This window comes from Opisthocomus hoazin, chromosome 7, assembly GCF_030867145.1.
Source record: "Opisthocomus hoazin isolate bOpiHoa1 chromosome 7, bOpiHoa1.hap1, whole genome shotgun sequence".
In the NCBI taxonomy this organism is placed as follows: domain Eukaryota; kingdom Metazoa; phylum Chordata; class Aves; order Opisthocomiformes; family Opisthocomidae; genus Opisthocomus; species Opisthocomus hoazin.
Window position 1 is genome coordinate 20,082,310 of NC_134420.1, and position 5,781 is coordinate 20,088,090.

A 5,781-nucleotide genomic window follows, 5' to 3' on the forward strand; every position below is an offset into this window, starting at 1 on the left:
TTTTTTAGGCAGCGGTGACGTCACCGCGGAGGGGGGGCCCCCGCGGCGAATGCGCTGCGGGGAGAGGGAGGGGGGCGGCCCCGGCCCCGCCCCGGGGCGGGGCGAGGGGGCAGGCGCGCGACTGGCTCGGGGCCCGCTGCCCGGGTCCTGGCGCGGCGCCCGCCGGGCCGGCGGCAGCCGCCGGGCCCCGCGGCCCCTCCGGTCCCCGGGGGCGGCCGCGGCGGGAACGCGCCGGTCCGCGGGAGCCCCGGCTGCAGCCCGTCGCGGGGCCCTGGGGGAGGCGCGGGGGCTCCCTCCCGACAGCGGGCTCCCCCGCGCCCTGTGGCGGAGCCGCGCTAGTGAGGGCTCGCTGCTCCGCCCGCCAGCGCTCGGCTGGGGAAAGCGTCGGCCCGCTCGCCCGCCCGGGGGTGCCAGCGGCCGGGCCGAGTGGGCGCCCCGGGGCGGCAGCGCTTCGGAGGCCGGAGGGCATCCACAGGCCGGGCAGGGCAGGGCTGCGTCCGGTGCCCCAGCACCCCGCGCCCCTGCGGCTCCAGCCCTGCCCCCGCCTTGCCCTTCGCATCCCGGTCCCTTGCACAGACCCCCGCGGCCTCCCACCCCCTCTGCTCCACCTCGACTCCTCACCGCCCCCGGCTTCCCCGCTGCTCCCTTCCCAGGGGCTCCTCTCCTTGCACAGCTGCCCCTTAACGCCTCCCATCGCCTCCGTCTGCAGACCCGCCGGTGCCGGGCAGACCCCTCCGCGCGGGGCTGCCCGTGTTCTCCAGCCCCCAGAGCCCCTCCAGCAGCGGGTCCCTCCCCGCTCACCTCCCCATCCTCCTGCCAAGGGCATCCGGAGGCTGCGAAACCGTCGGTGTTGGCAGGGAGGCAGGGCGAGGAGCGCGGGATGTGGGGTACTACAGCGCGGGAGGCAGCGGCGCAGGCTCCTTACAGTGACCCTGGGACTACCTTCAGTCCGGTTTCACTTCGGCATTAATATTTCAGGTTGCAGGAAGCCACTTTACACGTAATACGATCTTGCTCAAACGTTTCGCTTCATAACAAAACAAGCAGGTGCTTAAATAGCAGATGATTAAGTAATCTGCTATTCGCAGCCTGAGCAAAAGACATGTTCAGTATTTATCACATCAAGGGAACATTTTCTTCTATAAAGTAAAAAAAAATCTGTGCAATTCTTTTGCAGTCTTTGTGCAATAGATCGGTATCACGTTTCTGAGGACGAAATGTATGCGAACAGCAGTCCCGGGATCCCACACAGGCAACCCGATCCGTATCAGCAGAGCTGCGTAGATACAGAGAGCAGCGTCTGGCCCATCACCGCCCGTCGGGACTGGGGTGGACGCTGCAGCCTTTGCATCATTTACCCGTCGAAGAGGGATTTCTACCTGAAAAAAAACCTGCAGATCTGCACTATCAGATCAGAAAGGCATTGCAGTGAAATCTGTGGCAAGCCAACCTCAATCAGACCAGAGCAAACCCTTCTCTGTACAGCAAAGATCCACGTGGCCGCAGCCAGGGAACTGACTGCTGTTCTGACAACCCCACTTAAAATGCTTCGTAGGACAGTCACGTTTTCATTAGGCAAGAAGAGAGGGAAAAGCCTTCCCTTTCTTGGGGAGCTAGGTGAGCTAGGGAGTGGGAAGAAATTTCACAGCTTTTCATGACGAAGGCTTTGCCCTGCTGAAATCAAGGGGGACAGTCCCCAGCAGAAGCAGCACAAGGGAACAGAGGTATTTAGATGTCAAAGCATGCAGCTAATTTGATACCACACAGGATTTTAAGAAGGACCAGTGGACTCCCTGAACTTGGGTTCCTAATTGCTTTTGAAAATCCTTCTGGGAGTTTGATTATGTCTCGGCTTTTAAATACCTCCAAAAATCCGCTCTTTGGTCCTTAGCCAAACTTTTCGTCTGCTTATCCTGGCCTGTATTTAAGTGACAAGCCAGGCAGTGCAGTGGGCAGGGCATGTTGGCATTCGGGTACTGTCTCTGCTGTCCCAGAAGTGGGAGATGATATTAGGATGGATGCAGCTTTGCGTTTGTTCTTTTATTCCAGTGCTGTATCTGTCTTCACTAGTTAGCAGCTGGAGCTTCGCCTGGTCTCGCAAATGACGTGTATCTCTGTGTCAGGGATGCAGACATCCAAAATACGTTAACCCTTGGGGGTGTGTTTTCATGCTGTGTTATCAGTTCAAAGAAACCTATCAGCAGTGAAGGGGACACTCTGTGTGCGTCCTGACCTTCCCATCTCAGACAGGCATCGGCAAACTCCATCTCGTCAGTTTTGCTTGAGAGGGGGTTGACCTTTTGTGATTTCCAGGCAGTTCCTTCCACAAACCTTTTAAAAAAGCAGAGATTCAGAAGTCCTAATGGCAAACACGGTATTTGTATGTAATAAAGAGATGGCTCCTGTCACGAAGATTTTACAACCTCAAAATAAGCTGAAAAGTTGTTGTTGTTGTTTGTGTAATACTAGATTAATTTTGTGTGACTCACAAGATTATCCATGGGATGATGTCCATTTTTCCACTATCAAAACAAGTGCTACATCAATGATAAGTAATTCCTTGTAAGCGAGGGACATCTTGGAATATAAATTAGGAATCTGGATAGAACAGAAATGTTTTACATTTCATTTTACATTTTATCTACATTACGTTTTATCTACATTTTGTCTAAATAAAAGCAATATTTTACATTTAATCCTAAATTAGGCACACCTTGGAGTATAGATTAGGAATTTGGATAGAGCAGAAATATTTTACATTTTATTTAAATGAAAGCTCTGATAGAACAGGTCCTGGCACAAATCCATTCCTGCTGTAGAAACACCAATCAACAGATGAAGCGAGCAAAGGGAATACAGGATCGATGGCTAGAGCAGAAATATTTTACATTTTATTTAAATGAAAGCTCTGATAGAACAGGTCCTGGCACAAATCCATTCCTGCTGTAGAAACACCAATCAACAAATGAAGCGAGCAAAGGGAATACAGGATCGATGGCTTCATAACACAGTCAAATCCGTCTTGGTCTGTGCATGCCACACTTTTGGTGGGTTTTTTTTTGCAGTCTCCTGTCCTGATCAGTGCAGGCAAGAGATCCCATGTGGCTCATCACAACATTTTGTTCTATATCAACTGCAGGGATTTGGCAGAAAATAGAAAATTGTTCTAATTTTGGGTGTGTGTGGTATTTTTAACTTGTTATCAGTAGGCAAACAGAGAGCAGTAATTACATGAGCATAAATGTATGGGGGTTGGGAATAGCAAGGCAGAGCACTAAGTTCTTCTGTGCATGTTTGTGCTTGAAAACATTTCTGCTGGGCCATGTTTGTGGTGTGCAGGGTGGGGGAAAGAAAGCAGAAGTCCTATCTTCAGCAAGGTTGCTACACAGCCAATTTTTTTCTGAAGGTTCCCATGCTGTTCAGTCTACTGCACATAGCCCCGTGCATCTGTGTGTGTGCAGGAGCTCTGTGGCTCACGTGGGCATATTACTTCTTTTCAAAATTAACCGCTGTAAATTTCAATAATAGCTTGACCATTTTTCTTCCCCTCTCTGTGTTTTTTTTCCCACTGGTTTATTCTCCTCTTGGAGAAATGTCAGTCCGTGGACTCCACTGATCCCTCCTACCTGGGTCCCCCCCCCCGAACACCCAGTGTGTCAGGAGGACTCAGAACTCTCCCTTGTTAAATGTAGTTTGAACACGTCCGAAAAAGGCACGTGCCAAAAAGTGATTGCCTTCGCAGTGCAAGGGTCTGTGGACACTTACATGAAATAGAATACACGGGTGTTTATAGGAAAATATTGGGACAATCATAAAACTCTGTGTCTTCTAGCTGTGTATTATTCAGGGAGGTTGTCCTACCTCCAGCAGCAGATGGAAGAGCAGCAAAACATCTCTCAGGTTCAGGCGCCTCTGGAAGAAGGGGGTCCCCACCTGCTCTCACTCTGCTGGAAGGGGCTCTGCCGATGGGCCATGGAGGCACATGCTTCGTTTTGCGCTCTCAGATTTACTATGAATGCAAAAGTGCCTGGGAATTAAACTACTGAGGAACCGGAGAGAAGTGTGTGGTTAAGTGCTGGAAAAGTTTTATTTGACACCCATCCATGTGAGATACTCCCGAGTCGTCTCCTTGCTGGCTGCTCCGAGCACAGCGCACTCGGATCCTGGGATGACGGTGTTCCTGTCAGCTGCTGCACAATGCATCCAGTGTGGCTTTCTGTTTTGGCATATCCAGCTCTGTTTAGGCCCATTTGTGGTTTGCGTGTTGGGCATTGCACTAGGTCCTGATGCTTTTCATTGCAAGTAATCTGGTGTTTACCCTTGCACATGAGCATGTACTGGGCTGTTCCCTTTCTATACAGATGTATTTCCTGATGCCCAGAGAAATTTAGAAAGTCCCTTTGCTTCCAACATGATGGCGATTCCCATAATGATGATAAACATAAACTATTAAATATCGACTGCCGAATTAACATCTCGGTGAAATGAAGGAGGGGCATGCAAACTCACACCGCCTGAGAGCACTTTCTCAGGCTGTTTACTGAGCCAGAAAGGCAACACATTATTTATAGGTTTTGTATTTGGAAGTTTTCTTCCCAGGCATAAAATCAATTTGCTGTTAGGGCTTAATAAACGCGGTGTGTACATGTGTGTGCATGTGTATATGGGAAAGTTAGTATTTCTAGGGATGAGCATTTGTATAGCAGAGTGCAGGCCCATTGTGGGACTTCGCTTGTTTGAGATTGGTTTACATCCTAATAGCCATCAAAACAAGAACACTAAAATCTCTTAAAAAAGATTAATAGGCAAGGAAAAATATTCTCCATTTTTAAAAATTCTCTGTTCTACAGTGTGGAAGTAAATCATGAAATCTAAAATGTTTACAGTTTATAGAATCATAGAATGGTTGAGTTTGGAAGGGACCTTTAAAGGTCATCCAGTTCCAACTCCTCTGCCATGGGCAGGGACACCTTACACTAGACCAGGTTGCTCAAAGCCCCATCCAACCTGGCCTTGAACACTTCTGATCATGGGATATCTACAACTTCTCTGGACAACCTGTTTGTAACCACCTTCATCATGAAAAAAATCCTTCCTGATGTGCAGTCTATGTCTACCCTCTTTCAATTTAAAACTGCTGCCCCTTGTCCTATCACTACAGGCCTCGATAAAAAGTCTCTCTCTGTGTTTCTTATATACTAAAGGACAGCAATAAGGTCTCCCCAGAGCCTTCTCTTCTCCAGGCTGAACAGCCCCACTCTCTCAGCCGTTCCTCATAGGAGAGCTGCTCCAGCCCTTGGATCATATTTGTGGGCTCCTCTGGCCCTGCTCCAACTGGTCCACGTCCTCCCTGTGCTGAGGGCTCCAGAGCTGGACACGGGACTCCAGGTGGGGTCTCACCAGAGTGGAGCAGAGGGGCAGAATCCCCTCCCTCGATCTGCTGACCACACTTCTCTTGATGCAGCCGAGGATACATTTGGTCTTCTGGGCTGTGAGCGCACATTGCCGGCTCATGTCCAGCTCAATCCTTTTATCCCCCAGCCTGTATCGATATTGGGGGTTGTCCTGACCCAGGTGCAGGACCCTGCCCTTGGCTTTGTTGAACCTCATGCAGTTGACATGGGCCCACTTCTCGAGCTTGTTCAGGTCCGTCTGGATGGCATCCCATCCCTCAGGCACGTCAACTGCACCACTCAGCTTGATGTCATCTGCAAACTTGCTGAGGGTGCACTCGATTCCACTGTCTGTGTCATTGATGAAGATATTAAACGGTACTGGTCC